The sequence below is a fragment of the Mustela nigripes genome, chromosome 2, assembly GCF_022355385.1.
Source record: "Mustela nigripes isolate SB6536 chromosome 2, MUSNIG.SB6536, whole genome shotgun sequence".
In the NCBI taxonomy this organism is placed as follows: Eukaryota; Metazoa; Chordata; class Mammalia; order Carnivora; family Mustelidae; genus Mustela; species Mustela nigripes.
In genome coordinates this window covers 122,991,964-123,014,124 of record NC_081558.1, presented here as the reverse complement: position 1 = coordinate 123,014,124, position 22,161 = coordinate 122,991,964, and the positions used below count along the sequence as shown (strand labels likewise).

The following is a 22,161-nucleotide window of genomic DNA, read 5'->3' as shown; positions in this document are numbered from 1 at the left end:
CATGAATTCTTTCATTCCACAAAGATGGAGATTCTAAGATGAGTATGCTATTTCCTATCATTAGGGTCTGTGTATGTTTGCATCTCCTAATGCATCTCCTAATCATTGCATTAGGAGATGCAAACGTACACAGATAATTATATCACAATGAGTAAAGTAGAATAATTGATATATATACTAATGCAGTTGAGAGGGCTGTGTTAGGGAGACAGACCTTAAGGAGATAAAAGCCTGAATAAGCTTAAAATGCTGAACAGAAGTTAGCCACACAAAGGGAGAGTGAGACTGAGAAGGGCATCCTAGGCATAGAGTACAACTTGAACACAGGTTTGGAAGTTAGAAGTAGAAGGAACGCCCCAACAGGATCAGTTTTCTGAGTTTAAAGCAGGCAAAGGCGGCACTGAGAAGGCACAAAGAAACATGGATTTTAGCCTGTGGATTTTAAACACAGAATGACACAGAAAGTCTATGGTTTAGAGAGAGAATCTTGGCAACTCTGTAAAGAACGCATTTGAGGGCAAGAAGACTGGAAGTGGGAGGTCACTGAAAGAGTTCTGAGAGACAATGAATGAGCTTTAACTAGGCAGCAACAGCAGGCAAAGGGGAAATTGAAATATTGGCACCATTACTTAAGGAAAAGTCAAATGGCAAAGGCAAATGAGAAGGAATTTGCATACTTAAATATGGTGACATTCCAGGCCCTGTGTCGACCTGGTGTCAGACACTAGGGGCTGTTCCCAGAGAGGCATATCCTATTAATCATGTGAGAAAAAAAAAACCCCGAAAGATGAATTCTTTCCTTTTCCAGATGAATGGAAAGTATCTGATTCTCAAGAAAATCATAAATAATGATAAAACAATAAAGGGCTTGGCCTGATGCCAGAAGTATAACTGTTGGATAGAGACTGGTATCACAAACAGGTATCAACTTAGGTGATGTTCTGCCCTGACTCCCTGAAAAGCGCTGATGGAGCCCTATAGACCTGAAGAGTTTTCTTGGTGCTCATTCTTTTTTTTTTTTTTTTTTTTGGTGCTCATTCTTGAAGATTTCCTTCTGGAGCATTCCTCTATGAATGTTCCTGCCAGTGAAATGTCTCCCATCTCACCGTATCCCAGGTCACTCTCCCATGACCAAGAATTGAACCCCCATCCTTGGAAAATTTCTTCACCAGCAGAGGGCGCCCTCACCTCTTGGTATTTGTGAAAATTCAGAACGGGTTTCTCTAATCTTGAATAGGATTACAAAGTTTTATCCAACTTTTTGCGAGATCAAAGGAAGTGGCAAAATTAGGAAAAAACAAGGCATGTCATCCTGAAAAGGGGCAAAAGCTAGAGGAGAGTCTGGCTATACAAAACCAGGCAATCCTGAATCTAATTTTGCTTTCAGTAGTTCACACCAGCAGTTTCTAAAGCCAATATAAAATGTAAAACAGTTGGAAAAAGGAGTATACAGAGCAGAAAATACACCCATTCACAGCAAAGGAACAGCTTTCAGTAAAAGTGGCCAGAACTAATTCTTGTTAGTCCCAAGAAGAAGAAGAAGGAAAAAGTACAGTCTTAGTGCTTGCCGTTCTCTCCATCTCTGCTTGGGTATGAGTCTCAGAATATATAGAGATTATACATTCCGATAGACCATCCTGATTACTTAGCAGATTGTGTAACTGGACTGCAATAAAAAAAACTCTGCTGCCTATTTCTCGAGAGCCCGAGACCTACAGGTAAAGATGGAGAAAGTGAGCTAAAGAGTGAGTAGCAGGCATGGGCAGATTTCAGTATGGCAGAGTGGTTTGGGGGACTTGCAATTAATTTTCCAATTGAAACATAGTGTAAATACTCTCTGGTGAGGTTTTCAAGGCAGTCTACAGACACCCATTTAAACCAGTTTACTGAAATGATATATATTTAACAGTTACGCAATGTTTTACTAATAAAATAAAACAGCAGTGTTTTACTAATAAGACCAAATAAAAGAGTAAAGTAACTTACTAAATTTAAATTTTTTTTTTTATTTTAAAAGATTTTATTGATTCATTTGAGGGAAAGAGCACAAGCAGAGAAGGCAGCAGAGGGAGAAGGAGAGGCAGATTCCCTGCTAAGCAGGATCATGACCTGAGCCCAAGGCAGTCCCTTAACTGACTGAGCCACCCAGGTGCCCCAATTCATCTGAATTTTTAACTGAATAGGAGTAGGTTTCATTTACAGTGTTTCTCAATAGTGGTCACAATTGGCAATTTTGGGTGGTTCCATTTTGTCTTGTGTGGGTCTGTCCTGTCCTGGGCTCCGCTGGAGGGTCAGCATCTCCAGGCACCCTATTCTACATGTCAATACTGATTGCCAGTTACATCGACAAACCCAAACATACTCACCCACTTCCCATGACAAAGAGAGTCTGAAAACCACTCAGAGGGTTATTGAAATTCTGGAAGGGAATCACAGGTACTTAGGTTGATGGGACAGTTTTTAAAGGTTTTTTTTTTTTTTTTAGATTGAGTTTTATTTGCATAATATTTCTTAGCTGAGATCATATTATGAAGAGCATTTTCCTTATCTGTCTTGAGCAGGATAACAAAAAAGACAAGCCAGAAGACTGCTGGAAGTTTCTATTCGGTTAAAAATTCAGGTGTATTAAATCATTTTACTCTTTTGTTTGCTTTTATTTTATTAGTAAAACTTTACAGAACTGTTAAATGTACATTATTTTAGTAAACTGTAGTTTAAATGAGTGTCTGTAGGCTGCCTTGAAAACCTTACCACAGTGTCTGTATACTTTGGTTCTAATGAAAAATGGATTCCAATGTTGGAAGAGTATGGATATCTTAGAAAAGTTCCCTGAGGTGTAATAATCGAAGCACTAAGTAGGGATCCCGAAAGAAAAGAAGAGGTGGGGGGAATATTGTTTGCATGATCCTATGTAAAGGCTGAACCCAGGCTATGGAGCCAGGTCTCTTACTCTTTTGTAACTTGCTTGACCTTATACATGTTGCTTAATCCTAACAATCTATGTATGGTCCATCTCTAAAACAGAGATTTTTTTTTTTTTTTTAAGATTTTATTTATTTTTTTGACAGAGATCACAAGTAGGCAGAGAGAGAGGAGGAAGCAGGCTCCTCGCCAAACAGAGAGCCCAATGCAGGTCTCGATCCCAGGATCCCGGGATCATGACCTGAGCCGAAGGCAGAGGCTTTAACCCACTGAGCCACCCAGGCGCCCTGAACAGAGATTATTTTAATAATACCTACATTCTGGAGTTGTGTATGTGTGTGTGCGTGGTGTGCACATAATAATATATGTAAAACAACTGGAAATCTATGAAATAACCTACGAATTTCACGTTGATACCCTTATTATTAACATGATTTCTGCCAACCTGAGGGCGAATGTAGGGGGGGTGGTGAGGGTCAGAAGTTGAGTCTGATGCTCCCACCTCCGGCAAGCTCGGTTTCCCTGCTGCAAGGATAGAGGTGGTGTGCGAGAAGGTCAGAATAAACTGGATGTAAGCCGGAAGAGAGGCTCAGGATACCTGGGGAATGTCCTCCTAAGAATATTGTTATATTTGTTACATGGGATACTTGCCACTTAAATGGATCTTTGAAACAATTTATATGAAGCATTCTCAATTTAATCCAAATAGGAAAACTGCCACAACAAAACACCACCACCACCACCACGACTAACAAAACCTTTTTGTGAAAATTCCATGAAGATACAATAAAGAGTGTATTCTTCAAATGTTAACAGCTCACTGGTGGAGGATTGGCTCACTCTTTCAAGATAGCGGAGGGCTATAAAAATAACATGTAAGCATTTGCTGATTTTGTGAGTGATATATATTCAGGGTAGACATTTGGCAAAATTATGTGTTCAGATTTGCTTTTCACACTTTTCTAGACCCCTTTAAATAGTCCATGACTCTGTTGTGGCATCTCTTCTTATTTTCCAATGTAGTCTGTCCATGATCTGGCCAGTAAAGATCCTCAACAGTAAAAACCACCTTCACCTGTTCTCAACTCACCATTACAGGATTCAACTTTTCCCTTTCTCAATATTCCTAAATTCAAGGATATCCATTCTTCTTCTCATCTAGAGATAAACAGATAACTTATAAGTCATCAGAAAAATCCTCTGCCCCAAAAATGTTTCTCAATGACTTGTATCATAAAATGACACTTTGTCTCTTCTTTAGGTCGAAGAATTAAATGGCATTGTAAGTTTATATTTTCTCTGAAGGTGAAGGCACTATCATTCATTAATAACTTGTGAGAAGTTATTTTCATCATATTAATAGAAAGGCAATATAGCACAGGGATTAAGAATGCAGACATGCGAGTTTGATTGAACCCCAGTGCTGTCATTTGCTATCTTTATGACTTTGGACAAGTTTCTTATCCTTTCTGTGCCTCAGTTTCCTTATATTACCATGTTGATAATAATAGTTGTCAATCTGACAGGATTGTCAGAAGGATTAAATGTTCTATTACATGCAATGCACACAGAACAATAGAGTACATGAGTACTTGGGAAGCACTCAGTAAGTGTTAGCTTGCAAATTACTATTCTGCCTAGGCATTAATACTGATATTTAGGAAAATGAAATACACAGTGCTTCATCGAGAAGCTTGCATCCAAACAGACTTGTTTAAGTTGCTTCAAAAGTGTATCGATTTTCTAGGTTGTTATTAAAGCTTCTTTTTTGAACTTAAAAGACTTATAAAAGCTTGTCACTAATATAGGTGGTATAGTTGTGTGAGCGTACAGTGAGAATGCCACTCTCTTGGTGCAGCCTTCTCGAACCATTAATACTTAAATCTTCTTGTAGTTCACCCTGTCATACATTTTGCTTGTAAGCCTTCCATTAGAGCCCTTTAACTGTCCCTTGTTGATTAGTTATTGGTTTTCTTTAAAAGCATCTCTGATATAGTACAGTTTTGTGGAGGGCAGGGATCATGTCTCATTCATCATTATGAATTCACCAGAAATTTGCACATTGTAGGTACTTGTTACATGATTATGTAACAAATAATGAATGAATAGTCGAAAGATCCGTAAGGGCAGAGTTTTTTGAAGGTTCATTCATTGCTGTATCCACAAGCTTTTAAAACAGCGTCTGGTCAATAGTAGGTCATCAATAAAAATTTGCTGATAGATAATCTGCTTAAAGTGAAAGATGGCACAGATATGCTGTTGAAGTTTAAATAGGATTCTGTATATGAACCCAAATTTTTCACTGAATTAAGATCTATTCCTCCAGAAAAAAAATATATATATATATTGGGGAAGCAAGCTATGGTACACAGAGTAGACATTTGTTTCTTCCTTTAGAGCTGTTTCTCTGCAGGTAGGGGAGGGCAGGAATAGTTGTTATCCATTAGCTCTATTCTTCTGTCACTAGCCATAGCTACTCCCTCATTCCCTCCCTCATTCATTCAAACAAAAGCTACTGACCATTTGGTAAATGAAGGACACTGTGGCTGATGATGGCAGCATGAAGCAGGAAGGGTACTCAAAGTTGTTGGTCATGGCATTTACGTTTGAGTACTTGAAATAAAGTGAGTCCTCTTGACCATCATGCATAAAGTGTGACAGTCTCACACAATCCACTTCTAAAAGAGACTGCCTTGCCTATGACTCCTGATGAAGGAGCAGGTTCAGGGGAGCCTGATCCTCTTTTCTGTTTCGATTAGGATATGCAATCAAATTTTACAGACTGATGCTATAACTCTCACCAAACATCTTGGAGGAAACATGCATGACTGGAAATCACAGATATATCAGAAGTAGAACATTCAAAAAAGAAACACTGAGTAGCAAGAGGCACTTCAGGCTGCCTCAAGATAGCACTGTGGTAACATTTTATGCACCTGTCTGCTAGGGCTGTTCCACTTAGGAAAAGACCTCAGGGAAGAGGTAAGCACTGCAATGCCCACATTCTTGACTCCACACAAGTAGGTTTTCTGAAGACATCCCTAGTCTAGTCCTGTAGTTCTATCATCATTACTGAGGCCCCTTTCAGTATCAAAGTTGTCATGGTTTAGAAGGTAAATGGTGTGGTTTCCTATTGTTTTCTCACAAAATACTCTATGTTTTAGAGTATGCGTGTATGTTGCACAGTCATCTTCCTTGGTTCAATATACATGGTAAATACTCTGTAAAAAGAATTATCTTATCTCGAGTAGGATTATAAGCTTTGAAAGAGCAGGAATCTCATTTTTTGCTTCTCCGATTTCTTCTTTCTGGCAAGAGCTGATTATGTAGTAGGCTGCAATACATTCCTATTAAATTCTATTTAACTTTTTCTCAAACTTAAGATTCAATGGAAAAAATGGTTATGTATGTGCATTTTTCCCCTATAAGTTATGTATTTTCTTAGAGATACAGGTATTTATCCTTAGCTTGCTAGATGACTTTCTTATAGAATTTATCAGGAGATGTAATCCATAAGAACCCTAGTTTTTATGCTAAAACTCATTTCCAAATGCTTATTTTGTAGTTTAAACTTATAGATTGGAAACAGAAAGCCTGACTAATAGATAATAAAGACAAATCTTCATTACTTCACAGGTTATCCATTATACACAAACAACTAAACAAACATAAAATAAAAGCTCTATACATTGTTTCTTAGATGAAAAGAGAATACAGGTCAGGTTGAAGAAAAAAATGAGGGATTCCAGATATGACCAGTGTTAAGTAAAACTATAAAGTTAGAAATTAAAATGGTATGCATATTAAAAGCAACTAACTATTAATTTATTGAGCACTTACTGTGTGCCAGTTAGAAGTAATATTTACATTGTCAAATTTTGGGGACAGAATACATGGATAATGTTAGAAGCCACATTCTAGATTCTGTACTACAATTGTTGAGTTTACAAGGTAATAATGCTTTTGCTCTTAGGAGAACTTTTGTATTCTTGAATTGGTTCATGGTATTGATTTCAGGAAACTTTTACATTTCTTTTGGGATACAGTGCAATATCCATCTGTTTATTTAGATGTTTGCTTGAAGGGGGTTTAATGTAGGCAGAGATGATGCTCTTTTTTCTCCCCTACGTAAACCACAGTTTGCATCGTTTTTGTCTTGTTTTTTGTGTGTTTTTAATTTTGCAAATGTGCCCAGAGGCATTAAGTAATGGTAGCATATTTATAAATTAAAATATAAATAAATAATTTTGGGAAGCAATAACAGCTGGCAAGTACTTTTTCAAGTGAGTTATTTGTAAGGAAAGAAACAGTTCTCTAAGCATGATGAAACAAACCATACCAGCTTGCAGAAGAATAGATTGTTCAGAAAGAGCCTCTTAACAAAATTCTAAATTTTTTGAAAAACTTAAGAGAATAAGAGTATTCCTTGAAGGAAGGTGTGGAACTCTAGGGTTATGTCTAGGGTTGGTGGTGGGAGTGAGGTCTAGGGGGGCTAGATACATTATGAGGATAAACACTCATGGTGAGGTAAGTATAACAGAGACCCCGTTTCTTATTAAACTTATATACTCCACTTGATTTAGGGTATAAAAGAGTTAATAGTAACTCTGTTATTTTACTCCAGAGCTGCTACAACTGCCCTGGGGCTGCACAAAGGTGAGGCACAGGAAGTCCCTAGGGCCAGTACTAATGAGATCCATTTCAGATCTAAGTGCCTGGGCTTCCATCCCTATAGAGACAATGCAGTCATTTCTGACTTGGAGGCAGGATTTTAAAAATCTAATGCCATGGCCTTGAATTTACAGAATTTATTTGAAAAAAGCAAAATCTTTCAAGAAAATAAATTGGTAGAGACTCCATATTTCAAAGATGCTCTTTTGAGAGATTAACATTTATTATACAACAAACCTAGGAAAAGAATCTTATGGGATCCTTAAGAGGGTTATGTGGACTACACTAACAAAGAGATAATTTCCTTTGCTCTTGGGGTTGGGGCCTGTTCCCAGTTTCTTGGTGAGGAACCCCAAGACTGAAGACTGATACAAAACCCAGTAATATCAAGGGCATATCAGGCATGTATTTAATCTAGTTGGATTCCAGAATATTGGGGAAAAAACAAAAGGAAAAATGAAAATTTAAGTTGTACCCAGTGTCAGCTTGCCATTGTATTCAATAACCTTAAGCCCACAGGCAATGAATAGAATCAGTCAAATCAGCAATATTCATTGCTAGTTTTTTTTTTTTTAAGATTTTATTTATTTCTTTGGCAGAGACAGATCACAAGTAGGCAGAGAGGCAGGCAGAGAGAGAGAAGGAAGCAGGCTCCCTGCCAAGCAGAGAGCCCCATGTGGGGCTCCATCCCAGGACCCTGAGGTCATGACCCAAGCTGAAGGCAGGGGCTTTAACCCACTGAGCTACCCAGGGACCCCTTCATTGCTAGTTTTAAACCTATTTTTAAAATGTGAGAAAGATGTTAAGGATTTCCCTGATCAATGGCAAAGAAACCAAACATCTGCCTGGCAAGTGGGTGGTCCAAGCCTTATAGGAAGAACTTTGATATTTAACTGAGGGCTAAGGTGAACTGGCAAAGTCATCTATGGAAGATGGAATGATGACAAGGAAGGGCCAATGGAAAAGAATCTTCACTAATTTGCCAAAATACTCTAAGCAGAGAAATTCTTGAGTCACAGTTTCTGAATGTAATGTTTCTATGGAATTATATACTGAATATTACAATAAGCATTAATTTTTTTTGTGAACATATTTGTACATAGGTTGTATATACAAAACCATGTACATGCCTTACAGGCCAACATTAAAAACTAACCTTTTCATATCATGCTATTCCATTCTTTCCTTTTCTGGAGTGCATCTGAGTCAGACCCCAGAAATCCCAAGTTAGTTGGGGAAAGAGGTAAAATTTTGTTTTATGCCAGTGGGGATATAAGCCAATCTATGCAGTTTTTTCATTATTATAACTTGATTTGTGTTCACAGGTTGATAAGGCTTAGAAAAATTCAAATCATGTAAAATGTAGAGTAAAAATCATGAAGTTTTCATTAAAGAGTCTGGATCAAATTATTTTCAATAAATCCTTTTGTTTACTTTTATAAAGTTCTGGAATAAGGAGCTACCCTTTTATTCCGTATTTCTTTTAACAGACGCCTGGCTTAAGGGGATTTTACCTTACCTTTAGATTCAAGATTTTGACACCCAGATTACATTAATTAATGTAAGTAAGGAGTACCCTTTTGAAGAATTTATCTTTTATAATGCTGATCTAAAATATCACTGTAAAAAAAATCACTGTATTATAGTATGAATTTAAATAGTAATAAATACTATCTTTCATTTCAGAACACTCTATCTGTGGTATATTACGTGCTTTCATATGCATTCTAATTTCAGTTCCACAAATGTTTATACTGTGACTAATGTGATTGAGTCTTGAAGATCGGTAAAGGTGAAAAAGGTGAATTAATCAGTTCTCCATATTCAAAAAACCCCTAGCCTTTTACGATAAATTAACTTTTAAGGGAATAATTATTGACAGGGAATATGCGCTCATAGCTATAAAGACAAGGCACAAAAATAATACAGAAAAAAATTAATCTTGGGGCGCCTGGGTGGCTCAGTGGGTTAAAGCCTCTGCCTTCAGCTCAGGTCATCATCCCAGGGTCCTGGGATCGAGCCCCATATCCGGCTCTCTGCTCATCAGGGAACCTGTTTCCTCCTCTCTCTCTCTGCCTACCTCTCTGCCTACTTGTGATCTCGTCTGTTAAATAAATAAAATCTTAAAAAAAAAATTAATCTTATTGGGAGAAAACAGAATCAGGGAAAACTTCTCAGAGGAGGTAGACCCCAAGAAGGGTTTCAGAAATAACCAAAGAGGGAAAAGCTATTCTGAGAAGAGGATATGCAGATATGTATAAGCATGAAATATCATGCTGAGTTTGGGTAATATTTGAGTATTAAAGTGTGTGTGTGTGTGTGTGTGTGTGTGTGTGTATAAAGGAGGCCAGAGAGACAGAGACAAACAGGGACTTAATTACAAGAGACCTTTTAATTTTTTGCCAGGATTTATTTGGTAGATTATGGAAAGTAATTTAAAGTAATTAGTCTGGAGAGAGATGTGTTCAAATTTGCTCTGTAAATACAGCGTATTACACATTGCTTTTTAACCTGCTTTTTAAAATAAACAATACGGTGAGAATAGCTTTCACATTAGTAAATTTGCAGCTGTAGCAGTAATTAAAATGGTAACATTGTATTCCATCGGTAATTCCACTATTTAATTAATCAATCCATTATGTTAGACAATTAAGATATTGGAGAGTTAAGTTTTTGAAAGCAATAGGGTTCAGTTTAGAACATATGTTTTGATTGAGATGCTTCTAATATAGTCAAGTGGGAATATTCAGAAGGTGTTTGAACATATAAATGTGGAGATTAGGAGCAAGATCTGAGAATGTGGGCATAAATTTGGGAGTCATTAGTAGATTGATTAGCTAAAGCCAGCAGAGGGGATTTTTATGGCCAAGGAAAAGTAAATGCACAATTTAAAAAAGAGTAAAGGGTACAGGCCCTTGGGAAACACTAATTTTTAAGGAATAGGTTGGAGAATAAGATTAAGAAGGAAAAGTTAGAGCAGTAGGAAAAAATCCAGAGAGTATGATGTCACAGAACTAGGAGAAAGAAGAGACTTGATTCTCATAACAACTTTTGGAGAGATGAGACTGGGTCCTACCATTATTCCCATTCCATAGAGGCCAAAGATCTTGCCAAGGCTAACATAATTTTTTTTTTTAAGATTTCATTTATTTATTTGACAGAGATCACAAGTAGACAGAGAGGTAGGCAGAGAGAGAGGAGAAAGCAGGCTCCCCGCTGAGCAGAGAGCTCAATCCCAGGACCCCAAGACCATGACCTGAGCTGAAGGCAGAAGCTTAACCCTCTGAGCCACCCAGGCACCCAACCAAGGCTCACATAATTGTAATGATAGAACTGAACTGCTGATCTTGATTATCTAGCCCAAATTTTAATGGACTCAGCACCAGATTTTATGACTCAGGTAATTAAAGAAGAGTATAAAAGTATATCAAAATAAGTTCCAGAAGCTAAAATTAAGATGGAATCTGTAGGAGATATAATATGTAGAAAAAGAACATGTTCTTAAATTATAGCAGGCAAAGGATATCCCAAAATAGGCTGGGAGAGAAAGATGATAAAAATGTCTTTAAAATGTTAAGTCTCAAATTTAAGAATATGGTGGATGAGATGATCAGAGAAACACTACTTAGGACAGCTGATACTTTTAAACAAGATGGACTGAAAACAAACATAAAAAACAAGTTTCTAAAAAGTCTGTTTTGAAATAATTTGAAATCTATAGAAAAGTCCCAAAAATTGTACAGGAGTTAATGTATATCATTCTACCTAGCTTCCTCTAACCTTGACAACTTATAAAACCATAGAATAGTGAATAAACCAGGAAATTAATGTTGGTACATTTCTACTAACTAAACTACAGATTTCTCTAAAGTTCAACAGTTTTTTCCTTATTGCCACATTTCTGTTCCAGGATCCAGTCAAGGATCCCACAATACATTTAGTTGTGTATCATTAGCATCTTCTAGTCTTTGACATTTCCTTATTCTTTTCTTATATTTTATGGCCTTCATACTTTTAAAGAGAATTAATTGGTTATTCCGTAGACTGTTTCCCAAGTTGAATTTGTATGATATTTTTTCATGATTAAACTGAAATTGTGTTTTAGGCAAGAATACCATAGAAGTAATGTGATGGTCTCATTGCATACTATTGGGGGTATGTGTGTGTAATGTAGATATTTATTACTGGTGGTATTAACCTTGACCACTTGATTATGGTGGTCTTTGCTCATTTATTTCACAATAAAGTGAGTAGGTTTTCCTCTCCAACTGATAAATATTTGTAGGAGATAATTATTTCTTATTTCATATTGAATTATAATGGACATACAATTTTATATTAGTTTCAGGTACAACATAGTGATTTGATATTTTTATACATTATGAAAGAATCATAAGTCTAGTTACCATCTGTCACCATACAAAGTTATTATGATATTATTGACTATATTTTCAATGCTCTATGTCACATTCTCGTGAGTTATTTATTTTATAACTGGAAGTTTGTACCTCTAAATTCCCTTTACCTATTTCACCCATTTCTTTATTCTCTATGCTTCTACCAACACCAATTTTTTCTTTATGTCTATGTTTTGTTTTTTAGATTTCACACACAAGTTAAATCATATGGTCCTTGTCTTTCTCTGTCTGATTTACTTCACTTAGCATAATACCCTTTACATCCATCCATATTGTCTTAAATGGCTTGATTTCATTTTTTTTATGGCTGAGTAGTATTTCTTAATGTGTGTGTGTGTGTGTGTGTGTGTCTGTGTATAAAGATAGACAAATACACACACCATATTGTCTTTATCCATTCATCTATAGATGGACACTTAGGCTGCTTCATATCTTGTCTATTGTAAATAATGTTGCAATGAACATAGGGGTACATATATCTTTTAAAATTAGTGTTTTTGTTGTCTTCAGATAAATAACAAAGTGGAATTGCTGAAATTAAAGTCCATTAGTAGATATATCTTGCAACAATTATTACTGTGGTGCTTGCTAACATTGATTTTCTCTCATTTATTCTACATTTATTAATTGGTATTCCTCTGTAAGGAAGAATTTTCATTTATCCCCCATATATTTATTCAATTATTTTTATATTAGAATAAACTCATATATGAATATTCATTTAATTCAATGGATTATAATTTGATACTACCAATATTTGTTTTGTTATTCAAATTGTGTTTTTTTAAAAGATATATTTATTTATGAGAGAAAGAGGTTAGAGTTCATGCAATATGCTTGAGCATGTGGGGGAAGGGACAGAGGGAGAGGGAGACAAGTAGACTCCCCGCAGAGCAGGGAGCCCTATGCAGGGCTTGATCCCAGATCATGATCTGAGCTGAAATCAAGAGTTGGACACAGCCGACTGAGCCACCCCGGTGCCCCAGTTATTCAGATTGTTTTAACTTTGGCTATTGGGGGTACCATCTCCTTGGCTTCTTGTGTCAAATAGTCATTTAAAAAATATGTAGATAGTGTTACATAAGTAAAAAGGGTTTAATAAGCGAACAAAAAAGTTTTTTTCTGAGGATATATGTTAATATTTACTGGTCTACTAACTTTTAATGAGACATGTGCATGGGGAAAAGTAGACAAGTCTTAAGGGTTTAAGCAGAGGGAAGACTGAATAGACAACCTACTTAAAGTTTTTCTTACAAATAACACATTCAATAAAAGAACTAGGAGAAACTCTTACAGAGCAAAAGAGTGGAACAGCATGTCAGTCTTGGCCTTGGATCCTGGTAGACTGCGGAAAAGGAAATAAGAGAGTCTTCCTTGGGAATTCCTAACTACACTATTCTGGTTTGGAATTCAAATTCACAGTTTCTACAATTTATGTGGAAGAGCAAAAGGCTTAGAATAGACAAGACATTCCTGAAAAAGAATCGGTTGGTAAAGTTTCCTTTCCTAGATTATCAGGAATATCAAGACTAATTATAAACCATTGTATAAATATAATCCTATGTATGATAGTGTGTTTTTGGCAAGGTAACAGACAAACAGATGTATGAATAGAATAGAGACCAGAAACTGACATATTCACATATGGAAAATTGATATAAACAGAGCTAACATGGTAGACAAATAGCAAAAGGATTTAATAAGATGATATCAAGATAATTGGTTATCCACCTAGGGAAAAACATAATAAGAGAATCCTTCCTCCCACCATATATAAAAAACAACTATCATTGGGTCAAAACTTAAAAGGCAAAGGAAAAACTCAAAAACTTTTGAGATAATTTAGAAGGGTATCTTGACGAGCTTAGGATAGAAGGGAATTTTTTAAAAAACTTAAGCAGTGCAAATCATAAAAGAATTTGACTACAGTTGACTACACTCAAAAGAAGTCTTTAATTTTTCATCAAAAGATAACAAAAAGAGTATGATTATATAAACCATAAATTGGAAGGAATTACTTGCAACATATATTGCTAAAACTAATTAGTACCCAGAGTATACAAAGAATCCAATGATTCAATAATAAAAAGACAAACAATCCAATAAGAAATAAACACAAGATAAATATACAAATGAGCGTTTCACATTAGAGGAAACATGATTGCCCAATAAATATATTAAAAATGCACAAGTGCACCAGTAATAAAAAAAAGAAAATGTAAACCACAATGAGGCAATCAATACCATTTCAAACTCACCCAAGTGGCCAATACGAAGTGTGACAAGAGCAAGTACATCCTTTGTGCAGAAATCAGGGTCTTGGTGATAAAGTTAAGGTCGAATTCCAGATTTGGTACTTATCAATGGTCTTTGACAAGTCATTCGAACTCTAGCTTAAGTTCCCTCACCTAAAAAATGTGGAATATAATTTCTTTGCAGAGTTGTGAGGAGCAAAGCTAATGCACTACAAACATCTGACATAGAGTTTGGCAAAAAGCAAGGGATCATAGATGACGGCTGTCAAAGTTAAGATAAATTGGGGTGGTAGCTCTGGAATATAATGTTTTTTCCAAAGTTGCACTTGACATAATTATTTTAGAGTGAATGTTTTAGGTTTTAAACATCATTCTTCAAAGCTTGTAACAACAACAACAGCAGCAGCAACAACAACAATAACAATAGCAGCAGGAGCAATAATTAATGGAGGCCTTACTATGTGCCAGGCACTGAGTTTCATGTTTCATGTTCATTATTCCATGCAAACCTTATGCTTACTTTGTAAAGTAGTATTATTATCTTCATTTTATGGTTGAGGAAATTGAAACTAAAAGAGGTTACTTAACTAACTTGCCCAAGGTCACACATAACTAGTCATTTGTGGTCCTGGAGTGGAACACAGGTCTCTCTGACTTGGCTATAATTCTCCAATGCAGACAGTTACTCTTTAGCAGACAGATACAGAAATAGAACTTTTGACTTATAAGCAATTTTCACAATCAGTGGCATCAAAATTAATTTATGTGCGTAATAGTGTAATGAACCAATGCCAGTTTTTTTTTTTTTTTTTTTAAAGTGAGGTGTGTGTGTGAAGAATTTCAGAGTTTCCGGCAGTGCGCTGTTAGGATTTCCAGCCTAATCTTTTGTCAGGGTATTGCTATTTCTGACAGAAATGAGGAAAAGAAAAAAGGAGAATTTGGAGTCAAAACCAGATGACCTAAACTATTTATGTCATTTGAACGTCCACCTACCCATGCTGGGGGTCTCTACAATCTAACTCACTTTAAGAATAATTGGAGTATCTCTCAGAATGAAATAAGATGCTAAAATTCATGATATTTTCATATGCAAAATTTTTTTAAAAAATCAATTTTTCCCTTTTTAACTCCTTAACCCAACCAAAATCATGCCTTTCAACCCCAATGTTAACATGGAGGTTCCCCATGACTCCTAGAGTTAGACAGGGTCTATTAGTATTGTGGTGCAATCTGTGTCCTGTTGTGTTCTGGTGTTAATGTTGAGAAACTCATTTTCTATTTAGGAAGCTTCACATATCTTCAAAGAGTTCCCATTAACAGCAACAAAAACAATGATAATCCTTATTTTTTATTGAGAGTTTATGATATGCCAAGTACTGTGCCAAGTGTACTTGTCTCATTCATCCTCATAATGAATGTCTCATTCATCCTCATCCCCATAACCTCTGGGACATAGATGCTATTATTATCTCCAATTTGCAGATTAAGATATGGAAGTTTTGATCCATTATCATAATTTTATCATCAGCAGACTAAATTCTAATTCTTTCGGCAACACTTACGCATAACAAAATAGCACAGACATGCGGAGTTAAACTTCAGCTCCTTTGAATTAAACTTTTTAATGTTTAATTGATTTTCTATAATTCCACCATTGTAGAACATGTGGAATCAGGTGGGCATCTGATTGAAGGGAAGAAGAATAAGAAGAGAACATTTTTATTTCTTTATTTCTTCACACTTAAAACTTGAATGAATAGGGACAAAAATAATTATCATGATGTACATCAGCAAGATGGAGAAATTCACAAAATTAATCATTGTTTATTTTTCTCTAATGAATTTCTGGATGTCCTTTGCAATAGGCCTGTGTTAAATTTCTTTTCTATTTGACATAAAATTATTTTTTCAATAATTTACTTATAATTTGGATCATGTCCAAAAATTTCAACTTTTCTTAAGGCAACAGTTACTTTTAAGCCATCAGTTATTATTGCAACCTTATGATTAGTACTTTTGTTGTAAGATTAGACATTTATGAGTCTGTAATTTTAAATCATTAAGAAACACAAGATGGTTAGAAACTTGAAGATTTAGAATATTTTTAACCTTCACTTTTTTCCGTGAAGTCACAAATGCTGCATCTTACATACATAGAAACTGATGAGCTATAGTCTTATGGTCAGGTATTTAACCTAAGTGATATGAAATGACTAAAATTTGTCTATATTAGTGTCTGTTTTAGAAATCATACATGAAGAAGCAAATTTTGTAGTGCTTCAGGATCATACAGCTTTATCAATACCTAGGAAAAGGAAAATCACTTAATGGTGGAATGATCATGTCCACCTTCCAGCATACAACTGTATGTCACGTAGGACTGATTAATATTAGCCTACACTAAGCTGTTCTGGTAAAGGCAAACTGTCTCCATAAAAAAAGAAAAAGCCCTTCAGGCAGATGGACAGTTTAAGAATAAAAATTAGCCTACAGTCTTCATTTATACTATCTAAAGACATAAATGAGAACTTACTTTAACCAAAAAACTGTGATGTGTTTTTGCATGGTGTTTGAATGGATTTTATACTTTCAATTGAATCAGAACTAAGTTAAAATAAATTCCCAACACTACTATCATCTCTTCAGAATCATTTGTCTTAAGTCTACCTGTCAGTATATTCTCCTCCCTTGCAAGACACACAATAATCTCATTTAAAATCATAGAGTTCTATGACACTAAAACAGCTGACACAGTTTCTTACTGCTTACTGTTGTAGTACTATTCTGAGTGATTGCCTATCAATGAAAATATCACTGTTTTATGTGACTATGTTTCTGAACAAATACTTAAATTTATTTTTAGATCACTTTCTCTTTTGGAATGTTGTGATTTATATATGCATTATTTCCATTTCCAATGGCATCAGTTTTAACCTCTACTATCTACCTATCTGGCTTCTCTCTATCTATCTGGCTACTCACTCTAGTGAGTGTAGCCATGAATTAATTCATCTTGTGAATTAATTGTATTGTGTTTTGATTTGGTTAAAAGGAACATACTATTTGTATATTACCTTAAGAAGGAAAAAGATAGGGGCGCCTGGGTGGTTCAGTGGGTTAAAGCCTCTGTCTTCAGCTCAGGTCATGATCCCAGGGTCCTGGGATCGAGCCCTGCATCCTACTCTCTGCTCTGTGGGATGCCTGCTTCCTCTTTTCTCTCTGCCTCCCTCTCTGCCTACTTGTGATCTCTGTCAAATAAATAAATAAAATCTTTTAAAAAAGGAAGGAAAAAGATAAAAAATACTAGACTATATATTTGATTACCTAATCTATTTATCATAATATTATATATAATGTGGTATTAAATAATACTACTATAAATAAAAGGTAGAACAGATTTGTTGCAACAAATTGGTGAATTACATGTTCACGAATGGGACTACTTCAGCTTTCTTAATATGAAACTGTTTGAAAAACATGAAATAATTGACATTTAAAAGTTAAGAAATTTTAAAAAAAGAAAAATTAAGAGATTTCTCTTGCCAAGTTCTGAAAAGCATTATTTCCTGAAGACTCAAAATTCGACAACACTGTACTACAGTTGTATACAGCAACATTAACTGTACTTGAATATGGCCATTCCCTTCAGAAGGACTAGGGTAGTGTGCCAGATGGCCAGTGTGGTCACAACAGTCCTGCTTTATGCATATTTTCCTGGTTATTTCTTAACAATGCTTATTTTCACTAATAAGTTTGAAAGATAAATTATATGGTCATTGTAATTAGTGGTCTCTAGTTCTCTGTAATTCATACAGCTCTTCTATCTTATAATTGACCTCCTTCATACACCATCAGCTTGAGATTTGTGAATATTTAAATGCATGATTACTGCTCCAGTAGCCCTCATCTAGTTCATATATGTAGAAATGCACAACTAACTCTTCCTTAATGATGAACAGAAGCTTTTGTTTTATTTCCCCTTTAGTATTACCTTCTGTTTGCTTCCACTTACACAGTGTGATCTTAACTAAAGTAGTTCCTTTGTAATGTCAGCTATTTTTTGCCTTATAGATCTTTATCATAGGAGTCACGATACTATCACCATAACTTAACTATGTGAACACTCTCATATTTATCTTTTAACCAGGGTTGTACTAACAATTTCATGTAATATCTCCTTATTGCTGCTGCTAAATGGTTCTTAATTACAAATTCAAAACTGGCTAATTTAATTTGCCAACCCTGTACTGGTGCTTGGTATGCGTCAAACTCTGTGGAAGTCACTGAGCATACAGAAATAAAAGACACACCATTCGTATTATCAAGAGTTATTAGCTCTTTTCATAAAATAGTCTTCACATTTGTTCGTTTCACATCTCTGCATATTTTTTCTTATCTTACCATCTTTCTTATGAAGGTAGTGCCAAAGGATATGTATGTGTGTGTGTGTGTGTGTGTGTGTGTGTGTGTGAGTGCTACGAGAGAAGGCAGATTCAAGCAAAGACATTCTAATTCAACACATATACTTTTATGTGCAAAGAAATGAAGAGATGTTGAAGAGCTACGCTACTTGCTATTTCAGGTAAGACCTCACAGGTTGGTTGTTTCTGGGGAGTTACAGCAATTTCAATTTAGATTTATGGTCTGAAAATGTACTTTAATCAATTTAACCAGTGCCAGTTGTCTGCTCAAGGATGACCAGCATCCCTGCAGAGCCTAAAGCAAAATAAAATATCCTTATTTTTATCCAGTTTCCTACCATCTATATATTCTTGTTCTCTCTTCTGGTAGGTAGGATGTTACTAAAAGAATATTGACCCATAAAATAAAAGGACCTGCTCATTGTTATAAACCTGACTGATACCTTCTATTCAAATACAGGTCATAGCATTTTCTCTAGTCTCTCTGTTGAGAATCCTGGCTTTTATGAGACTGTCCTGGGAATCTTTTCTGACCTATTTTTATTAAGTATTCCTTCCTGAGTAGAGCTGGTTAGGCTCAGAAAACCTTAGGTGGCCCAAATTCTAGTTCCTGGTTATAAATACTCTAACGTGAATCAGAAAGAGATGATTCACTTCACTGCAAATAATGGTTTTAAGATTCCTAAGTCACCTAGTAATGGGATTCTTTTGCATTTGTTAAGTGCCTTTCAATTTCAGAAACATGACTACTTGACATTCTAGAGGAAGTAACTTTAAGGTGTTGGCTTTTCCAGTGAGTTTAAATATAATATCCTTGTAAGAGGCCTGAACCAAACTACCCAAATTTCCAAGAAAGTAATTGATAAACATGAATGTTCTATATATTTATTTGCATTTATTATTCACATTACAAGTCTAATAGCTAAGAGACCCTATCATAGTCATGTTCATTCTTCCCCTCGGGAAAACCATAATGACTAATATTGTATATTGAGGACTATAATTGCCAAGGAAGCCAAGATGAAAAACTCTTATATCTGTAATTAATTGTATCTACTTCTCTTTTGGAAAGTCCATACCAGCATAACCAAAAATTATCAGGAACTTCCTCAGGACTATTATCAGGTCTTCAGGTCAGTCATTATATGATATTGAACACCTACATTTATTTCATTGCAGGGATATACACATCAAGGACAATGGATATTCAGTTCCAACTTTGTATAGCAAATACTGACAGAGTACTAATTTTCAAGTTTTTATTGTTTGTTTTAGGGCCCATAAAGAATTTTTGTCACAACTTTAACTCAAACAGTCAAAGCTTGATACAATTAAGTTATAGTCAATGATAGGCTGGCAACCTGGCTCTCCCTGAACCAGAAAAGGCGGCTTTGTAGCATTAGCCAGTTTCCATAGTGTAAATTTTCCCAGCATTACTAAGTTCTCCTCTATTTTAAAAACTGGCTCTCTGTAAATTCCAGAATATTAACAATTGGCTTTTCAGAGTCTATACAAGCCGATCCCAGCACACCATCATCAATTTTTCTTAACATCTTTTTTTTTTATTGTGTCATGTTTTTTTTTAAAAGTATGGGACTGAAGGAAGCTCATGTTAGTCACCATACAGTACATCATTAATTTTTGATGTAGTGTTCCATGATTCATTGTTCATATAAAACACCCAGTGCTCCATGCAATCTGTGTCCTCCTTAATACCCATCACCAGACTCCCCCATCCCCGCACCCTACTCCCTTCTATAACTCTGTTTGTTTCCCCAGATTCCATAGTCTCTCTCACAGCTTGTTTTTTACTAGTTGCAATCTAATTTTGAAGTTGCATCTAGTCTTCTCCTAATGATTTTTTTTATTAGATTCAGAAGACACATTAATAAACCATCTTTTAGAAAACATCATTTTACAGGTAGTGGTATCAGTTTACATTGGACCTATTAGCTTCATTTGTAGCTAGGGACTTTTTAAAAAGTATGGGACTGAAGCTCACCACCACCTCTTAAATTCCCTCTCATTCACATGGGAAAAGTATGTGGGCAGAAAGAAAGTTACAGACAACTTAGTGGAGAAAATAAAATGTAGAAAAAAGTCACAAGTGAGTACATCAGATGGAATACATTAGAAAAAGTATAAGGAAAAATAGAATGCAAAAAACGAGATTGATACATAAAGACCATTATATTTAAAAAATGCACATTAACATACAGGTAAATAGATGTTGTGGCATAATGGTTGTTTGACTGCAAAGTGAGTGTAGTTGGGATTAATTCTGCCCTCCGTATCCATCATTTAATTCAGTTTGGTAACTCTCACGACCACCTAAATAAATGGAATTCATGTCGATTTCATGGTATTAATTTTATGGAACCATTTTATTATCCATTTAAATTCCTTAAACTACACTCTCCAAGAAAGTGTTATATTGCAAAGATTGCAACCTAGGCTTCTCATCCCTATTACTGCAGATATTTCCTTAGGAATAGTGCTTGGAGCTGGTGAAGAAACCACTCACATTTCCTTGCTGAATTCCTAGAATATTAAAGTGGGTGGGGCACCTGGGTGGCTCAGTGGGTTAAGCCTCTGCCTTCAGCTCGGGTCATGATCTCAGGGTCCTGGGATGGAGCCCCACATAGGGCTCTCTGCTTGGTGGGGAGTCTGCTTCCTCCCCTCTCTCTGCCTGCCTCTCTGCCTACTTGTGATCCCTCTCTCTCTGTCAAATAAATTTTAAAAATCTTAAATAAGTAAAGTGGACAAGTTAGAAATAGCGCTATTCATTGGGAGATGAGGAAAATTCATTGAGAGATTCATCAAAAGGAAGGGAAGTCCAATATGATGAGCTTGACTCAGGAAGAAAAAAAGCCTTTGTAGTCATAGGTGAAAAGGAACTCTGAATGTAACATTGAGGCTGTTGCACAATTCTTGTAAATTTTTTTTTCTGTTGTGTAGGTTCTGGGGATGAAAATATTAAAAGCTGCTTTGTTAGGTTTTTATAAAACATACTGGGGTCTAGGAGGCAATATATTAGAACAGCTCTAACAACCCTTGATGTTATAACTGATGCCATCTCCTCTAGAAAGAGCTCCTGAGGTCTTTTTCATGCTGTTGGATTTCATTTCCAGAACTCAAGAAAGAGAGAGTCACAGAATTGTATCATTACAACCAAAACCAGGATTGTACTGGAGGGCAAGAGGTCAAGTTCATTTCTAATCTTCCCTGGAAGTTTTCCCATCATTATGAGTGACCTCATGGCTGGAAAGTTTGAATTTTTACTAAGAGCTATGAACAGAGAATGGCTTTAATTAAGGAAAAAGATAGTCAATAATTGTTGGTTTGACATTTATAAGACAATAATTCTGGTAAAATCATACTCCATGAGAGAAATGGAAAGTTCTATTATGCTATTACCAGAAGCTGAGAATGAAATTAATTTAACTTGAAATAAATCTTCGCAAAAGTTATAAC

At 35.6% G+C, this 22,161-nt stretch overlaps 1 protein-coding gene across 1 annotated transcript in view; it reads right to left on the bottom strand.

Moving 5' to 3' along the window:
- Positions 1–22,161, bottom strand: part of SPATA16 (spermatogenesis associated 16) — a 222,489-nt gene that overhangs the window by 97,211 nt on the left and 103,117 nt on the right. The window lies entirely within an intron of this gene.